Source organism: Castanea sativa, chromosome 6 (genome assembly GCF_040712315.1).
Source record: "Castanea sativa cultivar Marrone di Chiusa Pesio chromosome 6, ASM4071231v1".
NCBI classification, from domain to species: domain Eukaryota; kingdom Viridiplantae; phylum Streptophyta; class Magnoliopsida; order Fagales; family Fagaceae; genus Castanea; species Castanea sativa.
This window is the reverse complement of record NC_134018.1, coordinates 14,204,072-14,226,909: the sequence shown is the minus strand read 5'-3', so window position 1 is coordinate 14,226,909 and position 22,838 is coordinate 14,204,072. Positions and strand designations below refer to the sequence as shown.

Here is a 22,838-nt window from a genome sequence, read left to right as displayed (position 1 = left end):
AAGTATTGGAAGACGTACCGTTGGACGAGTCTAACCCAGAGAAGTTTACTAGGATTGGAACAAGCATGGAAAAGAAGACGAAGCAAGACCTTGTCCAATTCCTCAAAAAAAGCACAAATGTTTTTGCTTGGAGTCATAAAGACATGCTTGAGATTGACCTAAGTGTGATTACTCATCGTCTAAATGTGTCATCATCTTACAAGCTCATCAGTCAGAAAGGAGAGTGTTCACCCTATAAAGAGACAATGGCATCAAAGAAGAAGTCTAGAAGTTGGTAACAGTAGAGTTCGTTCGGGAAGATGAACTCTAGTACCCTGATTGGCTAACTAATGTAGTAATGGTTAAAAAAGCTAATGGCAGATGAAAGATGTGTAAGGGTTTGTGCCCTAAAATCCAATTTATTGGCATGTCATAATTAATTAAATTATTTAATTATATGAGACTATTTATAAATGAACTAATAGGACATTATCATAGTCCATGAGATGCATTGTATGTGATTTATGTGATTTATGTGATTTAGTTTTAGAAGATGTAAGTCACAAGTTCCTTATAAACTCAAAATATAGTTCGTAGTCGATGATAAAATTGGGCGTTACATCTACAAAGACTATAACACATCAACTAAGATTATAACACATCAACTAAGATAATTTGTCTTGATCATGATAGTGGAGACTTCTAGTTGATGTGTTGATATGTCTTAAGAGTTAAGATATATTGAACTGGACTGCTGTGAGATTAATTATTCAATCAACAACTGTCACCTGAATAATTAATCTCACGACTTCTAATTTGATAGACTTATAATCCTGAGAGGGTAGTGAACCCGATCATGAAATGTAGGTTACTTTGATATATCAAGAGTGAGATCTAATATTCACGGTCAAAACCTTAGTATGTTGAGTAACCACACGTAGTGTTGAGGGAACACATATTTTCAAGATGGAATGCATAATCTCTTTTGTAGAGACACGAAATATCCCTTTAAGATAAGTTTAATGGGAACTGGTTATTCAGGGCGCCCACTTTAGTAAAGAATTACTAAAACTTATATTTATTGAAATTAGATTTCAATGAATGTGAATAACTAAAAGATTAAACCGGGTACTCAAGGATAAAATAGTTGTTTACAAAGTGACAGTTCATTATGACTTTGCTCACTATGGATATTTCATGGAGGGGTCAAATGATATTATTAGAGTCTTGGAATATAATTTATTAATAAGGCTTAAAGTGCAATTATATTCTAATCTTTTGTTTTAAATTTCACTACGCCAAGGTACGCTATATTGTTCTTAAATTCTGAAATTTACATTGTGCATGTTATCAATCACGAATGAAATAGATTCATGTTTATTGCTTCCGCTGTGTGTTTTGTATGAGATACAGAACCAATTTTTTCCAACAAGATGTACGTGGACTTTACAGATTTGAACAAGGCATGCCCCAATGATAGTTATCCTTTTCCACGCATTGACCAGCTGGTGGACTCAACAGCTAGACACCAACTGTTGAACTTCATGGACGCATTCTGAGATTACAACCAGATTAAGATGGACGATGCAGACTAAGAGAAAACATCATTCATCACAAGCCAAGGTTTGTTTTGTTACGAAGTAATGTCATTTGGTTTGAAAAATGCAGGAGCTACCTATCAAAGGCTAGTCAACCACATCTTTCATCCACAAATTGGGCAAAATGTTAAAGTATATGTGGACGACATGCTGGTCAAAAGCACAAAAGAGACGCAACACCTGGGCGTCCTCCAGGAGACTTTTGACACATTTAGACGATACAACATAAAGTTAAATCCAAACAAGTGCGCCTTTAGAGTTGCATCAGGAAAATTCCTTAGTTTTATGGTTTCACAAAGAGAAATTGAAGCAAATCTTGATAAAGTCCAATTAATTTTGAACATGGAGTCCCCAAATAACATCAAAGATGTCCAGAGCCTCACTGGACGAGTAGCAGCCCTTAACATGTTTATCTCAAAGGCTATTGACAAGTACCATTTTTCAGAGTGTTAAGGAAAGCACTTGAATGGACGAACGAGTGCCAATGAGCATTTGAAGACCTTAAGGCTTATCTCACTTCAACTCTGTTGCTGAGCCCGTCTAAATCAGGTGAAGAGTTATATCTCTACCTAGCGGTGTCCCCTCATGTAGTGAGTTCATCCTTAATCAAGGAAAAAGGAAAGGTACAGAAGCCCATTTATTACACTAGCAAAGCTTTAAGAGGAGCTAAAGGACAGTACCTATCTATGGAAAAGTTAGCCTTCTCATTGGTAACAGTAGCAAGAATGCTCAGTCCTTATTTCCAAGGTCATGTCATTAAAGTCTTGATAAATCACCCGCTAAAGAAGGCTATAAATAAGTTGGAAGCCACTGGACGATTGATCTAGTGGGTAGTGAAACTTAGTGAATTTTGACATGAGATATTGGCTAAGGGACACAATAAAAGCTTATGCCCTTGCAAACTTCATTGCCAAATTTACTTCTGCCTATAATCAGCAGAGCGAAGACCAGAGGGCAAAACAATAGGTCCTCCGTGTGAACGGCTCATCCATACAGCATGTAGGAGGAATTGGAATAGTATTGCGATCACTAGAGGGGGATCATGTGGAGTATGTCATTCATCACTTGGAGCAAATTCAGTTCTTGTCTAGGGAGACTCGCAGCTGGGGATAGGCCAAGTGAACAGAATGTGTGAAGCCAAGGAAGAACAGATGAAGAAGTACTTGGGCAAAGTTAAGCAGAGTATCAAAGGCTTCATAACAACCTAGTTTCAACAAATACCAAGGGAGGAAAATGTGGAAGCTTACGTCCTAGCCAAGGTAGCATCTGCAGACGAGATGATGGGCAATCAAATTAAAGTTCAGTACGTCCCAAGATAGACGTTCTAGAAGTGAATCAAATAAATATAGTAGCCAACTGGACTACTCCCATCATGTCTTATCTCAAGGATGGACTCCTCCCCGAGGATAAAGAAGAAGTAAGGAAGTTAAGAGTAAGAGCAGCTAAGTTTGTCCTCTTGGACGAAGTACTATATAAATGGGGTTTCTCTCAGCCCTACCTGAGGCCTTTGACTCCAGATGAGTCCCACTACATCCTAAGAAATGTCCACGAAGGAGCCTGTAGAAACCACTTAGGGGCCAGATCTACTAGCAGTCCATACAGGCAAATGCCAAAACTTATGTCAAAGCGTGTGAAAAGTGTCAACGCTACAACAATATACCTAGACGACCATCAGAATAGCTCACTCCAATGGTGGCTTCTTGGCCCTTTGCCTAGTGGAGACTTAACATCCTTGGTCCCTTTCCCATGGGGACAAGGCAAATGAAATTCTTGGTGGTAGAGATTGATTATTTTACTAAATACATGGAAGCAGAGCCATTGGCAAAGATCATCGAGTAGGACATTAGAAACTTCGTCTAAAAGAACATTATCTACCATTTTGGAATCCCTAGGGTGCTTGTCTTAGTCAACGGACGCCAGTTTGACAACACACCCTTTAGAGAGTTCTACGAGTAGTTAGGAATTAGGAATCACTACTCCTCACCCTCCTACCCACAAGCTAATAGACAAGCAGAAGTTGCAAACCAATCCTTATTGAAGATCATCAAGACTCGGCTTGAGGGGGCAAAAGGGATATGGCTAGATGAATTACCCTATGTCATTTGGGCCTATAGGACGATAGTGAGGACTCCTACTAGAGAGACTCATTTTAAGCTAGCATATGAAAATGATGCGGTAATACGTGCAAAGGTTGGTTTGGCTAGCTACACGGTGGCCCACTATAAGGATGAGGAGAATGAGAAGCAACTCCGTCTAAACCTCGATCTCATTGACGAGTTAAGGATGGACATGGAAAAAAGGGTGGCATGCTACAAGAACTTGACGACTAGGCACCATGATGCATTGGTTAAATCAAGGCAATTCAACATTGGGGACCTCGTCTTAAAAAGGGTGTCTCTAGCTACAAAGGATCCCACTCTTAAAAAATTGGGACCTAATTAGGAAGGACCATACAAAGTTATCAACTATAAGAGATGAGGGTCATACTATTTGGAAGCCTTGGACGGATGAAAGCTAAAGCATCTGTGGCATGTGGAGCATTTGAGGAAGTATTACTAGTGAAAGCTCATCAGGAAGGTTAGCATGGATGAGACTAAAGATTACTAGTGACCAATAGTAGTCTATTTATGTTATCTTTCAGCACTTATATTTTTTAGTAGTATTTTATGTTTTCTAACATTTGAATTTCCTAAAAAACACTAGCTACTAGCATGTGTTATGTTTATGGACAATGTCATGAGCGAAGTCCTTTTATCTATAAAGCAATTTGAATTCCCTAATAAAGAACTAGGTACTAACATGAATGATGTCTATGGATGATGTTATGTACAAATTTCTCTATTGTATATAAAGAAATTTGAATTTTCTAACTTAAGTGTTGATGATTCTCTATGAAAATAAAGTCCATAAAAAGTTAAAGACATCTAAAATCTCTGGACGCAGAGATGTATTGTCATGAGCCATCCTTAGACGAGGAAAAGGCAAATTATCATAAAACCTTAAGGTAAAAACATAAGTACAAAGGGAAGGAACAGAAACCTCCCAGTACACTTGTCCAATAACATAGGATGAAGAAAGGCATGCATGCAACATACAAAGAATTTCTATGGATGACATATGTCCAAGCCACTGAGTAATCTAAACTATGGACAAAAAGAAAACTTAGCCAATTAAAAATTATAGAAATAAGTCCAAATTAAGGACAAGGAAATATTTAGCCACCCTAAAGTAAAGTCCTAACTATGGATGAGGAAATACTTGGATATTAAAATTGGCAACAGAAATAAAAAACAAGCATTCAAACATGTACGGAAATATATTTATAAATAAATTAAGAGTAGACGACCATCGTCCAAAAACCTTTTAAAGTAATAAGCCTAGAAAGGCAATTGTATGAAACTTTGTCCTTAAACATGGATGAGGTAATGTACTTGAAGAAATTTAAATGGTCCAAAACAACAGATCCTAAAAAAAAAAAAAAAAAGAGAAAAAAGAAAGCAAATAAAGGAAAGTAAAATTTTTGCTTGAAACTTAAATTTATTGAGATAAACTATTAGGGGCATCGCCTCCAGACTTTGGGCCGTCCTTAGCAGGATGAGGAGTGGAAGCATCATCCTCGATATTCACGTCCTTTAAGCTCGTCTGAAGTAAGGAGCTCTCAGTTGTAGTATAGAGCTTGATAGAATCAAATTCCACCCTAGGAAATGATTCAAGGGCGTCCATATGAAAATTCTCAAAGCCCGCAGCATAATTTTTGTCTAGGAGGTCGGTGAACTCCTTGGACGTCTTGAATTCCTTAATCACTTCATCTCTAGATTTGCTCAAAGAGGACCTGAGCTTGTCATTCTGCTTCTGAAGGTGGTCTAGACAAGTGTCCTTCTCCACAATATCAATCCTAAGCTCCTCAGCTAGATTCTTTAACTCTTTCACCTTGCCCTCTAGCTTCATCCTCTCCCCCATTTTTCGTCTAGATTCCTTCTCCATGTCACAGACCTTCGCCTCTAGCCTGACTCTATCCTTGTCCAATTCATAGGCCTGCCTGGACACTAGCATAAACTTGGACATAGCTTGTATTAGGAAATATGGACGTGAGATAAAAAGAATAAAGTTCAATATTAGCATCACTAAGGACGAGTCAAAATACCTAGAAGAGGTCATGAACTGTGGATCGTTCAAACTCCTTCATGGACATGTCATAGCAGATGACAATGTCTTTATTAGTCACTACCTGCTTAAATTTGTCCCAGGCAAGACCTTCACTTCTTAGGAGGGTCATTGGGCCACTATTAGGAGGACCAATAGGAGGAGGCTTGGACAAATCTGTGTCAAGATGAGTGAGAGAAGCATCAACTTTAGGCTTAGCCATAGGAGCAGCATGGTCAAGAACCACGATAGGAGTGATGGGCAGCGTTGAAGAGTAAACCTTTAGTTTCTTGTTACCTCAACAACTGGGGAGATTATCCATGTCCAATCTCTTGGACACCGTCTTCCTCTTTTCCGATGAGGTTAAAGCGATGGGCTTCACTATGGATGAGGTGGGAGGACGAGTTTGGTCAAGAGCCTCGTCCCCAAACTGTACAACCTCATCACCAACAATACCTTTCCCTTTGTTCTCTTTCATGGTTGTCATTCCTACACACACACACAAGTATATATATATAAAGGACTCATTAGAGTCTGGACAGACTAACTAGCCAAAGTGCAGTAAAAAAAAACTTACATCGACGGGTCATAAGCTCGTGGGCTAGTGCTTCTTTAGTAGGCTCGGGTCCAAGTCCCTAACTCGCTAGACCGCGAAGTGTCACCAAAAAGTGAAAGGTTCTATCTACAAATGAGCGTGCTCATTGGATGCAGTCTAGGAAGAATCTGGTCAAAGAGGGTCACCTTATAGCTGAAAAAATAATAATAATAAAGCTAGATAAATATAATAAAACAAGTAAGACAAGCAATAGAAAACAATGTACCCTCAAGATGTAGACGACCCATCTCACCAAAGTAGGAAAGGAATGGGTCCTTACCTACCTCAATAGGGCTCCCTGCCCAAAACCCTAAGATGAAGAAGAACCCCGTCTTCCACCTCCTATCAGATGAAGGAAGGGACCTTATCAACCTACAGCAAGAACCTTTGGCTAAAAATTAATAAAAACCTATGGATTGGCTTATTTTAGAAGTTTTATAACAATATCAGAACTCATCCACAATAAGAGGATGGTTCCCATCAAAGGTCTCTCTCTATAACACTTGCATGGATACAATGAGTCTCCATGCGTTGGGGTTAAGTTGGTTCATACCTATACCCAGCCTATGGAGGATCTCCCTAGAAAATGCATTAAGAGGTAACCTAAGACCCCCTAACAAGTAAGCCTCATATATACCTACCCCAAAGTTTGGAATACAACATCATTCACTAGGGATGGCTAGACGGGGGTTAAGCTCATTAGGAATTTGATATTTACCCCTAAGTGAATAAAGCTTTTTTCTCATCTATTTTTGAAGAAATACCTACGGCACAATAATATAAAATATCCTCCTCCTCACTTGGGGAGGGGATGGATGCTGGGACACTAGTGGATGGACCAACAGACGACCTTGATGTCGTCCTTCACCTTAACTCCTCCTTTGAACCTCTAAAGGAACCCGAGGGACCCCAAACGAGTACTGCTTATCTAAAAAGCCACTATCACTACTACTATTGTCTCCACTACTATCACACCATAATTCTAGTCTTGATATTCGTCTATCTCCCTTTCGTCATTATCAACAGATGAAGACACTACTATCTCAAACATTTTTGAAAAGAATTCTAAAGAAAAACCTATAGACGAGGAAAAGATGATACCTAATTCTAAGCGAGGATGACTAAGAATGAAAGGATACTTCTAGACGAGGTGCAGGACGACTAATGTCAGAGAAGAAAATATAAGAAATGTGAAAGGGTAGGAGAGATTGCCCTATTTATAGTCAGTAGGGTGGGACATTGAAACGACGTGAACCAATTAGAATGCGCCACGTGGCAATTTTTTGAAGAAAAAAATGACACAACTGGTAAGCCATCAGGATTATGCCATGTGTCAACATCTTAAACGTCTGATTTTAGATCACCCTGACATGCCACCTGGAGAATCCTTCAACCAATGAAAACTTATCATGTGTTAAGCCAACAGTAACATGGATGACACAAGGATAAGGGGGCAACTGATAGGGTTCAAATTAAAGTTAGTTCATCCATAGTGGTCGTCCATGACCAAACCATGTCCAAAAGGTTTTGCGAGGAAAGAAACCCAACAGAAGCATCACGAGCATGAATAGGATTCGTCCATGGGTAACGAGATCATCCAATTTTAGGATAGTCGTCCATGACCCAAGGGCATGGATGACCAGACGACACTTAGTGAATTTTAAAAGAACTTTTTAAAGGTTCAATATAATCAAACCATGATGAACCATTCCTAAAACATGGAGAGGAATCCCCGTAATCCGCTCCACGTTCTCCATTTTCTCCATTAACTCCACACATCTCCCATGATGGTAGTGAATCCGAACAAGTAGACCCACTCCTAACTTTCTATAAAAGAATCAAGTCACATTCACCCAAGGTAAGTTCAATCATTCAAAGTTTCCCATCCTAGTGTTTTAGAGAGAAAACTGACGTATCCGTCGAAGGGTTCTTGGCTGGGTTACACCAATCATCCTTGACAGTCCTTTCTTTCTTTTCAAGTCATTAAGCCATCACCGTAGTTCAAAGCCTTTCGGCCTAATGATTTTCCACCATCATCATTTATAAAACATGAATTCGCCCCATTTGCTTCGCAGGTCGAGTAAAACCCGACCTAATAGGGTCAGGTTGGGAACCCGCAGTTGGGGTTTTCTTGCCATTCGTACTCATACATACCCCCATCTTCACACTTCACTATACTCCTATTTTTATTAAAACAATAAAATAACACTTAAGCATAAGTGTTAAAAGATAAACTTAAAATTCATTTTAGTTATAGTTTGATATAATTAAAGAATTCGGTAGCAGAAAGTTGGACTATGTTTATGTATGTATATATATAATCTAGGAAAATTTCTTTAAAAAAAAAATCTAGGAAAAGGTTTTTATTGAAGGAATTTTTATGCCACCCACTAGGTTTTGATTAAAAAAAAGTCCAAGTGTACTTATAGTCACATTACATTTTTAATGAATCATATAACTTAGTGAATTGCACATAAACTACCACGTAGTGGATTGCATACAAATTCTTGCAATCTAGGTTGCATACAAACCTTACTCTTTAAGAGAGAGAGAGAGAGAGAGAGAGAGTTGTGTCAATTTAATTATTGCTCATTTATTATGAGCTAACGTCAAATCAAAAAACAAAGTCACCAACAAAGAAACACAGTATAATCATCATTGACTATAATTATTTTTGTCTTTTTAACAGATACATAGTCTTGACTATCCCATAAGTTAATTAAAACAAATTGATCAAGGCAAGTGTTCAAAACAAGCAACATAAATGCACTCATTTTCGGCAAGTTAAACTAACCTTTACACTTCTTTCTCAAAAAAAGAAAAAAAAACTATCCTTTACAATTTGTTTATTTTATTGGAAAGCCTTCTGTGAAAATAGTTTTTCACATTTTCTAATATTTGGTACCATATAAAAAATTAGTCAACGGAAAACTATTTTTAATTAATAAAAAACTCTAATAAATATAAGGCTTATTTTCTATAAATTGTTTTCCAAAAAAAAAAAGAAAAAAAAAAGGAAAACAATCTCTTTCTCACGTGTCACATAACTCCTATAAATATTACCTTCTTTTGTCTGTAGATACATTATGTAGAGTATTTAATTTTTTATAGGTTGGGTTCAACTCTCTAATCTTTATTTGATTTTGATTTGTACATGTTGGATGTGTATGGGCTAGCGTTGCAAATACATTATGTAGAGTATTTTTTGAGTAATATTTGTTGTTGTATTGTATTAATATTTGGCTGTTTTTCCCGTCAAAAAATATTTGGCTGTTTTTGGGCTAATATTTCTATAACCAAAAGTTAGTATTAATATTTACGTAACCTCATATTTACTCATCCATGTATCTTGCTTTAGTAACACATCCATGTGGGATTAAACTATTCTTTTGTTACTAAATTTCCGTTAATGATTTTAGTGGGAAGTAGAAATAGTTTATCGAAACAACATATTTACCATATGGAGTAACTAGAAATATTGAAGATTTGTGGTTGAACTGAGTAGAAAATTAGTTTTCCAGCAAAAAGAGTAGACAATTAAATAGCATAAGTAATTTATTGATAGTGTGCCATATGCCAAGGAAAGGGAGAAAAAGAATAAAAAGTTATGCATACCAAACATGAGAAAATGTTCTCAAGCTCATTTTTGAGGTCATTACTAAACACTAGGAAATGAGATATGATAGTGACGTTTTTAAGAATGCTGAGAGGAACACGCAACCCGTCAGCCAGGCTCATTAGGATGCCACCTTTTTAGCATTCATAGCCATGCCCCTTACGCAGCAACGTTAAGCTGACGGATCACGTGGACGAGTCAGGGGTGACGACCTTGGCTGTAAGGTCTTTGGCTGACGTCCTTGGCTGACGGATCACGTTGGCGTACGTAAACTGACGACAGTATAGGAGGTACACGTGGGCTGACGACCTTGGCAAGTGAAGGCTGAAGGAGTAATCCAACTTTCATTTTTAGCCTATCTTGACTTCTGCTTATGTGAATATAAGGAAAGTTCTTGCGCTACACGTTCGACTTTAGTCAAGAAGATTCCTATAAGGAAAGGGCTCAATACAATAGGCAAAGATCCGCGAATTACTCTTTTAAAAAGGAAAGTACTTCTTCACCAAGGCGCATATTTCGGCCTCATACCACTATATATACCCCAAGACCCTCATGACCCAAAGGTACGCACTATTACCTCAACTCTGGCACTCTAGGGTTGTTTTAAAGACTCTAACTTGATCGTCGGAGGGTCTTTGGCCGGCACCACACCGGTGCTCTCTGTCGATCACCTACTTTCTCTTCGCAGGTGTTGCTTCAATCGGAGGAGTACTCGCAGCTTACTGGTGATTTCTTCGGCATCATCAAGATAGATTTCAAAAAAATGCTTTATGAAAAATGATTTATTTTTCAAAAAGCATTAATGCTAAAACAAATAAAGCGTTAAAGTGAAATTTCCCATAATAAGAAGATTGTTTCAACCTCCTTTATTATTCAACACTTTTTTTGAAAAATAATCATTTTCTTTTTCTTTTTCTTTTTCTTTTTTATCATTCAACATCAAGACATATAAAAAAGAAAGTTTAAAAGATAAATATAACATTCTAATTTAAAAGAAAATCATATTTATCTACTACAATTAGATAATTTTATACATAACTAACCAAACAATCTATTCCACCCTATATATATCTTCTTCTTTTTTATGAATGCCCTTATCTATTTCCCCAATTTCAAAAAAAAAAAAAAAAAAGTCTGTGGCTCAAATTTCTGGGATGTAAAGAACATATGAAATTGATATCCTAAAAAGGGAAGTTAGGTAATAACTTTTAGCAAAATAATACGGGATTCTTGATAAACTATCAAAACATGTTGTGCAAACTCAATTTTTATTTATTTAATAAGGCTCTTTTTTTTTTTAAGATTTAGTGAAATAATGTTTAAAAGTAAGATCGATAAAGATAGTTTCTTAATTTTTAAGATTTTGATAAAAGTTTGAAAGCCTAAAACTTAGAAACTCTTCTAAAAATAGTAAATTACTCTTTTCATCAAATTGTGTTTTTAAATTTAAAATTATTGAAATAAAAAATAAAAGTATTTTAGAGAGTTTAAGAATTTGTGTAAGGATATTTTAGTACGTTAAAAACCAAATAAAGAATCATATTATTAATAGTATAAATAGATATATAATCAAGCCTACAGAAAAAGAACTTAACCCGTAATTATAGAAGTAATCACTGGGAACCTTTAAAAAATTCCTATTTTGTAGATAAAACTTAAAAGAGATTTCTTTGAAAAATGAAACATCAAAAAATTGCCTCCATGCAGGATCGAACTACAGACCTTCAGTTTACAAGACTGACGCTCTACCACTGAGCTATAGAGGCTCACATACTGTTACGCAATGAAATACATATTTTTACCTTTTGTTGAGTTGTTAATGGATACGTGTACAGGTGCAGCATTGATAGAAATGACAACCATTGATGGTTGTATTAGACGGTCTGATCATGCCAGGCAAATGATGTTGGTCAAAAGAGTAGCAAAAGTTAAGAAGATTCTGACTTTGTATGTACCAATCACTGGTTATCTTTGAGTGAAAGCGACTAGGGTCATGATATATACATGGGATACGAACATAATGATACCTTGACTTTTCCCTTGAGCCATTTTCGTCAAATACTGATTTACACTGGCAAGAAAGATCTCATCTGCAGGGAAATGGGTGTATTATATTTGATTATTTGTGTTCCAGAAGGGCTGGCATGCCTCCAAAAACAAACAAACAAAAATAGATTATACTGAAAATTAAGATTTTGAGACATGAGCGTTAACATATATATAAGAAAAAATTATCCATGAAATGAAATACATTCATAAAAGTCAGAGGTGCCACCAATCAAAGATAGAATAAAGGAAACTCTCGGTTCCATCTTTTGCAATTATAACTAGTGAATGAATAGGATTGGAGGCTTTGTGAGAAAGACGCAAGGATGCATAACATCAAGTCTATTTGTATATAGACTTGTAAGGAGAAAAAGAATGCTGACAATAATAAGAATAAGTAGAAGTTGAACCATGAGGCTTCATTGAATTAAAAGAATAAGTAGTTATATGTATTTCTTCACATTTATCCTCCTCTCCTTATGTGTGAACTAGAGCTCATTATAGGCATTGAACCCAACAATCAAATTTCATCTCAACAAATAATAATAATAATAATAATTTATATCAAATGCTAAAAAAGACAAGATAAACCCATTTGAAATGGCAATCAAATGCACTGATATATTAGTATTTAAAAGTACCACCATAAATCAAATTTAATAACAATCTGTGACAAAAAAACAAAATCAAGTTCCTAGAGTTAAACTAATTACACAACCTAAAAAAAATATACAGTGCAATTCGAAAGTTCATCACACGCAATCACTACAAAACATGTCTCACAAATGAACTAGCCAGCTATGAAACAGTGTATCAAAGCAGTAATTACAAGAACCCATTTGAAGATTAACAGTTTCCTTGAACAATTAATTTCAAAAGTAAAAAAAAAAAAAAAAATCCTCCAAGAATGTGATTTTGGGGATGCAATAACAGTTGGGAATGCTAAAATTCAAAAATAAAATAAATTACATAAAAGAAACAACGTTTGCAATAGAATTTAAGGAAGTTGAAAGAAGTTAACGGTAACGGTTAGTGTTTTTGATAATTCCGGAAGATAACAAGAGAGGCGCAGAATAGTCCCATAAATTCAAAACCAGAGAGAGAGAGTGAAACTAATAAACATTGCAAAAATAAATAAATAAATAAATAAACAATAAAAAATAATAACATTGCTAGCATTAAAGCCGCGTCATTTATGTTCAGGCCCTGCTAGTGTGTCAAAGTTGGGCCGGTGCAATCCTATACTGGACTTTCTTGGATTAAGCTGATAGGCTAATGATTGGGTTTAATTGATGGTAAAAGTACCATAAGAGAATGTTCTATTTTTAAAAAAAAAAAAATTTAAAATTCCAATGAAAAAGCTTACAATTTTATAAGCAAATACTTTTACTCTAAATATTGGGGTTTCCATTATGTTGTGCCTCCCGCTTTATATTTAGTTACTACTTATGAATTTACACACTTAGGCCCTGTTTGGTAGAGTTATTTAACAACATGTTTTCAGTTTTTAAACAATATTATGCGCATTTTCACATATTTTTTTATCCACACGTATTTCAAAAAAATATAAACAACATTACTAAAACAATGTTACCAAACGGCCTCTTATTGATTGATTTTTCCTCGGCTAAGAATTTGCATACAACCAACCAATTTTTTTTGTTTCTCATAACAAAAATTAAAAACACCAACCAATGCAACTCAATGCCCTGAGTTTTTTTTTTCCTGGGTTGAAGGCTTGGGTTGGGTTCTAAATTTTTTTTATAAGATTAGGTTCATGTTTAGTTTATATTTGTATTTTGATTTAATTTTAGTTTGTTAATCTGATTCTTTTAGTATCTTAAGAACTATTTTTTATAAAGTTTGAACATCAAGCCCAATTGTGTAGATTTTAATCATTTATTGAATAATGAATTAGGAGAAATTTTCCATTATCATTTATTAAGCCAAACAAAATTATCCATTACTCAACTTGACAACCAAAACAACTCAACCTAACCCAATCCTCCTGGATTGGATTGGGTTGGTTTTTAAAGCTACCATGAGTTGTGTTTGCAAAATTTTTAACTCAGAGCTGGATTGGGTTGAAAAATACTCATAACCCAACCCAACTCATAAATACCCCCATCCTCACCCTTCACTATACTCCTTTTTTTTTTTTTTTTGAGAGGAAGGTAAGCGAAACTTTATTTAAAAAATTAAGACAAATTGGATTGGAATACATCATCCAAATCCCCAGGCAGATCTTCTACCCAAATATTAGTGTTTGCAAAGAAAATTGCTCTCCTAACTAAACCATGAGCTTGCTAATTCCCTTCCCGACGAACATGCTGAAACCTACATTGCCTCGAAAAACCCCCTAACCTCTTAGTCTCATTGACAATGTGACCAAACAAGGTATTACAACACCCTGGACAGTTCAATGCCTGAATAACCCGAAAGAGCAAAAGAAACACAGTATAATCATCATTGACTATAATTATTTTTATCTTTTTAACATATACAAAATCTTGACTATCCCATAAGTTAATTAAAACAAATTGATCAAGGCAAGTGTTCAAAACAAGCAACATAAACACACTCATTTTTAGCAAGTTAAACTACCCTTTACACTTTGTTTGTTTCATTGGAAAACCATCTATAAAAATAGTTTTTCACATTTTCCAGTATTTTGTAGCATATAAAATATTGGTCAACGGAATACTATTTTTAATTAATGAAAAACTCTAATAAAAATAATACTTATTTTCTATATATTGTTTTCTAAAAAAAATGGAAAACAATCTCTTTCTCACACGTCACATAATTCCAATAAATATTATCTTATTTTGTCCATAGATATTGTGGGGGGTAAAAGCTATTGAATAAACGTTTGGGTTTTGGGCCTGATCGGTTGGTACCGGTCTGTTTTGATCAGGGCCTCTAGGCCCACAAGTCAATCCGCACTGTAGTAGTCTGAGGAGTTGTCTGAGGAGGATTGTCTCCTCGGACAGGTCCAGCAATGACCCTAGGACTTGCTAAATGGGTTAGAGGCAGAATGCTGGAAGAACTAATGCGTAAAAGGGTGATCCAAGCACCCTATAGAAACAGGGACATGTGAGAAATATCTAAAGAAAAAGCTGCTACCACCGCATTAAAGGTCCTACATCTACCTCCCTGGCCGCATTAATAGGAAAATGACATCTGAACAGTAGAATTCAGCCTTCCTGCTATTATTTGAAGACTTCAAGAAGGTGGTGGATGGAATAAGTATCCAAGGGAAAGATTTGTATGACTCGTGGATGAACCAGTGAAGAGGAAGAAGTATATAAGAAAACGAGAGAGGAAAGAGAGAGGGATCTGCACTTTCTGCTGAGAAAAATAGGAACTAAGAATTGTAAACTTTGGCATAGAAAGAGAATATTTATACAAATCGTACTCGGCTTATGTTCGAGGAGGTCTCTTTATCATATTCGTTTACCATTTGCATAGATTGTGGTACTATAGTCTGTTAGTCAAACTTCCAACATCCCGAACCTAGATTTCAAATCCATACTCTACAAATTTTATTGTATAAGGCTCATTGGGCCTGAGTCCAACACTTGTTTTTGGGTTCGGGTACAATTGTGCACTTACAGATACAATATGTAGAGTATTTGAATTTTTATATGTTGTGTTCAACTCTCTAGTCTTTAATTATTTGATTTTTATTTGTACATTTTGGATGTGTATGGGCTAGCATTGTAGATACGTTATGTAGAGTATTTTTTGAGTAATATTTGATGTTGTATTGTATTAGTATTTGGCTGTTTTGGGCTAGTGTTTCTGTAACCAAAAATTAGTATTAATATTTAGGTAACCTAAGGATGGCAATGGGGCGGGGCGGGTCTAAAGGATGGGGTCTTCGCCCCCGCCCCACATGATTTTGTTTTACCCCATCCCTGCCTTGCCCCGCATAATGAAAAAAATTTTATTTCCTCATCCCCTCCACTTGGGGCCCTGCAAAGCCACCCCACTATGTAAAACTCTACTTCTTGTTAATTTGTCTACAACTATTACAATTTTTTTTAATAAAATCTGTTTCATTAATAAAAATATACTTGAAATTACAAATGAATTTATCCCATCAAATCAAACTAATTTCTAGCAAAAATTGAATAATATTATTAAAGTGTTTAACAAGACAATATCACAACAAAAACAAAAATCTCAAAATACAAAATCAATGATTCAATAGTATATAAATTTGTTTATAATAAAGACAAAAATGTTAAGATTAGTGCCCTAAAATCCTATTGTATGCCATGTATGACATTATGTTTTATGTAATAAACTTATTTTATTATTATCTAAAATAATGGTAGTATGAATGTTTGGACATTATCATATAGTCCTTAAGATGCATAGTGATGATACTAAGAAGATCAGTAGGCTGGATGCTTCGGACTTGATAGGACTACTTGCTCTCTCTACGGCCTGAAGAAAAAAGAGAAGCTAATCAAAGGCGACCGGGGCTGCCGGCCAAAAACACTCCGATGGTAAAGTTAGTTTTTCTCACTATGTTTTTGGAGTTCCAACTTTTTTGGAGTGAAATTCACATACCTTTGCTTTGTCAGAATCAGTGTTTATATAGCATTCCCATAGACGGTTATTGAATACTGGAACCTCCCCTGGATTCGAGGAGGCAAAAGGATTAAATGTAACTGCTATAACCGTTTAGGAGTTACATTTCCATTTCACAACGGATATATGACAGTTATGCGTAGAATAAGGGATTATCATATTATGTTCGGAGATTTTTCTAAGTATGATATCTTCGTCCTGGAATTCTGTCGAGTGTGCTTGAATTCCAATTGCATCCTCGTCCACCAATCTTTATGTGGACGAGTCCTCCCGGGATAAACCGTGCGCATCCCATGGACGAGGGATGGAGTTTCGCCATCATCCTCAGGACGGCCTTGCCCGTTACCCTCGTTCTAAGGATAACTCCTGGACGGCTGCCGAGGTGACGACCGTCCAGGAACGGTCAGCGTTTTCGTCCCACATCACATAGTATGTGATTTAGTCACAAAATATATAAATGAGAAGCTCTTTGGAAACTCAAAATCTTAGTTCGTAGTCGATGATGAAATTGGGTATTTCATCTGTGAAAACCATAACATGTCAATTAAGATGATTTGTTTTAATCATAGAAGTGGAGATTTTTAGTTGATATGTTAATATGTTTTAAGTGTATAAAACATATTGAACTGGACTGCTGTGAAATTTATTATTCTATTAACGATTGTCAAATGAATAATGAACTCACGACTTCTCATTTACATAAACTCTTAATCCTGAGGGAATAGTGAACCCGATCATGAAATGTAGATTGCTTTAATATATTAGGAGTGAGATCTAGACAAACGGTCAAAACCTTAGTATGTTGGGCAACCACACGTAATGTTGAAGGACACATATTTTCAAAATGGAATTCATAGTTTTTTTATAGATATATAAAATATTTCCTTGAGATAAGTTTAATGAGTTTGGTCATTCAGAGTGTTAGGCCTAACCACTTTAATAAAGAGCTACTAAAGTTTATATTTTATGAAATTAGATTTCATAAAATATTTATATGAATAACTTAAAGGATTAAACCGGGCACTCAAGGATCAAGATGTAGTAATTTTCAAAGTGATAGTTACACATTATGACTTTATATTACTGCAAATATTTTCATGAAGGGGTTAAATGTTTAATAAAGTCTTGTGATATAATTTATTAATAAGGTATAGTGCAATTATATTTATATAGTGGTATTAAATATAATTAATGGTAAATTTGGGCTTGTCAAGAGTTGACAGATAAGTCCAAAGCCCATTGGAGTTAGAGCTTTATTTGTCTCTTTTGGTCCCACTCCAAGCCACACACTAAAACCCAATTGAGCTAGCTCAAAAGGCTAACCCAATTAGTTAATCAGTTATTTATTTAATAAGAGTTATTAAATAAATGTAACTGCCTAAGTGCAGTGATATATGTGTGATTAAAAAGGAGAAAGTATCAGAATTCTTCTCAAGGGAGACACTTGGTTATTCTCTTGAAAGATCACATATAGAACTGATTGAGAGACCACACATCTTGGGCACATTGTGGAATTGGAGTGAAGATTGAAAGGCATCTCAAGTCAAATATTCATTTGTTTTGAATTTCACTCCATCAAGGTACGCTCTCTCATTCTTTGTTTCTGAAATTCAGATCTTGCATGTTATCTCACATGAATGAAGTAGACCCGTTATATTCCGATACGTGTTTTGTATGAGATACAAAACTGTGTTTTTCATGTGTTTTCCCAACAAAAAGAAAATATTAAAATTGGTACCTTATTTCCAACCTTGCGAAAGAAAAAAAAAAGAGAGGCAAAAAGCCTTGTTGGATAGAACAAAATAAATTGATGATGTGTTTTTTTAAATAGTAGGGTTTTAGGGTATGAAAAATTTACAAATTAATTCTTATCAATGCAAGGCGGGGCGGGTTGGGTCTAAAAAGTCTAAACCCATCCCCCCTACCCCATGGTACGGGGCTAAAATCTCGCCGTATTCCTGCCCTACCACCTTTGCAGGGCGGGAAAAACCTGTGTGAGGCAAAACGGAGAGGGGCGGATCAAGCGAAGCGGGACAAAATTGGCATCCCTAAGTCGTAACCTCTTATTTACTCATCCATGTATCTTGCTTTAGTAACACATCCCTATGGGATTAAACTATTCTCTTGTTACTAAATTTTCGTTAGTGATTTTAGTGGGAAGTAGAAATAGTTTATCATATTTACCATATGGAGTTACTAGAAAAATTGAAGATTTATGGTTGAATTAAGTAGAAAATTAGTTTTCCAGCAAAAAGAGTAGACAATTAAGTAGTGTAAATAATTTATTGATAGTGTGCCAAAAAAGGGAGAAAAAGAGTAAAAAGTTATGCATACCAAACACGCCATTGAAGAGTTAAATATGGCAACGTTTTTAAAAACGTTGTAATAGACCTATAGTGATGGAAATATTGTGGCATTTTTAAACTTTGCAAAAAAAGAAAAAAGTCGTTGTAGACCATTTGTGTCTACATCGACATTTTTTGGGTTTTTTGTGATGTTTTACATTTGTCGCCTAACCCAAAATTTTTTTTTTTTTGAGGAAACAATATTACTTATTAAAACACATAAATACGAAAGTAGTATATAGAGTTTTTTAAACAAGCATATAATATATTACATAACCAGAGTATCACTAGAAAATGGTCTAACCTTTGTAGTAGTAGCTTAGGGTTATAAGGACTAAAACTCTAACATATACAACCATTGTGGGATAAAAATCTTCTTTTTTTTTAGGAAATATTAATACTTATTAGAACACACAAACACGAAATAGTATATAAAGTTTTTTAAACAGCCTAAACACAAACTTCTTGTAATGTGAAATCATTACCAAACACTAGAAAATGAGATAGTTTTTAAAGAAATATTCTCTAAAAAATGATTTATTTTCTAAAAAACATTAATACTAAAACAAATAGATAAGAAGATTGTTTCAACCTCCTTTATTATTCAACACTTTTTTTTGGAAAATAATTATCTTCTTTTTCTTTTTTTTATTATTCAACGTCAATTCATATTAAAAAAAAACTTTAAAAGATAAATATAACACTCAAATTTAAAAGAAAATCATGTTTATCTATTACGAGTAGATAATTTTATACATAACTAACCAAACAATCTATTCCATTTCCACCCTATATATCTTTTTCTTTTTTATGAACGCCCTTATCTATTTCCCCAATTTCAAAAAAAAAAGAGTCTGTGGCTCAAATTTCTAGAATGTAAATAGCATAGGAAACTCAAATCCTAAAAAGGGAAGTTAAGTAATAAATTTTAGCAAAAAAATACGGGATTCTTGGTGTCCATTTGGATAGAATTTATTACTGAAAATTAAAAATACTGTAGCAAAATAATTTTTAAAAGTGTGAATAGTACTGTGGGACCCATTTTTAATATTTTTTTTCTAAATAAAATGCTTGTGGGTCCCATGAACAGTGTATGAACAGTAACTTTGTCTCCCGCACAGTAACATCATGTGCATGAACAGTACCCGTTACCGTTCATAAGAGCTGAAAAAAAAAAAAAAAAAAGCTGAAAGCACGCAAACGCAAAACGTAAACGCTGAATCCAAACCTATCCTTGATAAACTAACAAAACATGTTGTGCAAACTCAATTTTTTTAATAAGACTCTTTTTTATTTTATTTTTTTTTATTATATTAGGTATAGGGAAATAATGTTTAAAAGTGAGATAAAGATAGTTTTATAATTTTTAAGATTTTGATAAATGTTTGAAAGCCTAAAACTTAAGAATTCTTTTAAAAATAGTAAATTACTCTTTTAACCAAATTGTGTTTTTAAATTTAAAATTATTGAACTAAAAGATTTACTCTTTTAATCAAATTCTATTTTTAAATTTAAAATTATTGAACTAAAAGTTATGGGTATTTTAGAGAGTTTAATACTTTGTGTGCGGGTATTTTAGTACGCAAAATGTTGAAAACCAAACAAAAAAAATCATATTATTAATAGGATTTATACTGCTTATAAGAGGATTCCCTTATTTCATCTTCAATTTTTGGAGTGCAAAATATCCTCATACAAATTCTGAAATAACATACCTTTTAGTTTATTTTTTTTCCTACACAAAAAAGAAACAAAAAAGTTAAAAGAATAAAATTATCTCACATACAAAAGGGAACAAAGCTGTTATTCTTATTTATATTCAAATGTCTGATACTTGTTTGTATTTGTTATCTATTTGATTCAAATACTTCAATTATGTTTATCAAAAAAAAAAAAAAACAAAATTACTTCTTCCAAGAAAAACTCACTACCTCACATAAAAACTACTCATTCTTATCCCGCATTCAAATGTCTGATTTCTATTTGTATTTGTTATTTATTTGAATTCAAATGCTTCAATTATGTTTTAAGCTTTTTCCTTTTCTTCTCCATTCCTTTTTCTTCTCTACCTTTCTTTAAAAAAAAAAAAACAATATATCACTTTTAAACATTATAACATTAAACCAACAAAACAAATAAATTAAAAGGGAAAAAATATTTATTCTAATTTATATTTAAATGTTTCATACTTATTGTAAGTGCACAATTGCACCTGGACCCAAGAACAGTTATGGGCTCAGGCCCAATGAGCCTTAAACAATGAAAATTTGTAGAGAGTGGGCTTGAAACCCAGGTTAGAAGTGAGTGAAGATTAAATGACAAACTAAAGATTGCCAGTATTAGGAAACAGCAAAGAGTAATGTAAATAGGTCTCCTCGGATGTAAGCCGAGAGCTGTTCTTATATTATCTCTCTCTCTTTGTCTTTTTTCTTTTTAGGTTACAAACAGTTCCGTCCCTCTTTCTGTTCTAGGTCCTCCCTTAAATACTCTTCTTCTTAATACTTTATACACGTGTTGCCCTCAACTCCCCCTTAGTATAGATATTTCTTTTCTTAGTGCCTTTGAACAGTAACTCAGAAGTTTCCCTTCCACTGTTCAAGTGTCACCTCCCCATTAATGCGGCCAGTGGTGGTAGGTGTAAGTCTTTAATGTGGAGGTAGCAGCCTTTGTCTTTGTCATTTCTTCAACACTCGGTGCTTCGGGGCATTCAAGGGTTCACCCTTTTAACCATTGGTCTTGACCGTGTCATTCCCTAACCTCTGTACCATGAAGTCCCGGTTCTTGGTGTCGTAGCGAGGATAAGTTCACCCTCGGCCGAGTCCTCGACTCCTGGGCGCATGGGCCGACCCATAGTATTAACAACTTCCAAACCCAGGGTCGTCGGCCTTTCCTTAACACGGCCCAAAAGGCCCACGTTCCCATCGGGATCTTTTTACCCCCCCACAATAGCCCCTCAAAACTCTAATTTTCAACGTCCGAGGAGAAAAATAGGGTTTTGATCCGACGAGAACCTCGCTCTACACACTTTATAAGTAATGGCACGTGTGGAAATCGTTTTGCGTCCCGAAGATGACACTTGGCGGTTTTATTTTCGAAAATGCGCGCATTTATTACCGTAAGTTGCTCTTTGTCTCCCACGTTCAACGGAGATGGGCATCCAACGGTTCTCATTACTCCACGAAATTTTAGGCGGGACAGACATAATTTCGAGGCCGCCTTTTCGCACGTCGTGACGCTTCGGGAACCCGCGCCTTCATTTAATTCCTCGTGGGTAATCCCATCAAGACATCGCCCATCATACATTACTTCCGTAAAACCGTGGAGATTTGCACATCTTCGACCTTGTAAGTTCTTACTCCTATTCTAAACCTTTTCTCCTCAATATTTGTCCTCGGTACCAATACAAACACTCTCCCTTTTAAAGTTTAGTCTATCGTCTCTCTATTAATGGGAAAATTCAAGTGTCTAGTTGATACCGCCGCGGATGGAAGGCTTTAGAGCCAAATACCATATTCCCGCCGACGTAGGGTTAGAATACCGCCGGCAACGCCCGTGGCCGGTTCTAGGAAAGAGGGAGAGGTTATCATCCTTATGATAGCCTTCATAGAGGGCGGGATGACCCTTCCAATGAAACCCGTAATGAGGGAAGTATCTTCGCAACCACAGGGTTCGTGTCCCGACCAATGCCTTCCAAACGTTTTTAGAGTTCTAGGTAGTGTAGATGCTCTAAACGAGCAGATGGGTTTAAACCTCACATGGCACGATGTCGTGTTCCTATATGAGTCCCACAAACTTTCTAAAGTAGGTTATTATATGAAATCTCTGGCCTAGCACCGTTAGGCTAATCTCCCGTCCGCCCAAATCAAACAAAGGCATGAAGGACGACTACTTGATCGTGTCCGGAACCGGCACGA

General features: G+C 35.4%; 1 non-coding gene across 1 annotated transcript; it reads right to left on the bottom strand.

Annotated features, from left to right (window-relative positions):
* Positions 1–11,625: 11,625 nt before the first annotated feature.
* On the bottom strand, positions 11,626–11,697 carry TRNAT-UGU (transfer RNA threonine (anticodon UGU)). The gene has a single exon. It is a non-coding gene; the product is annotated as a tRNA-Thr (tRNA).
* Positions 11,698–22,838: the final 11,141 nt, after the last annotated feature.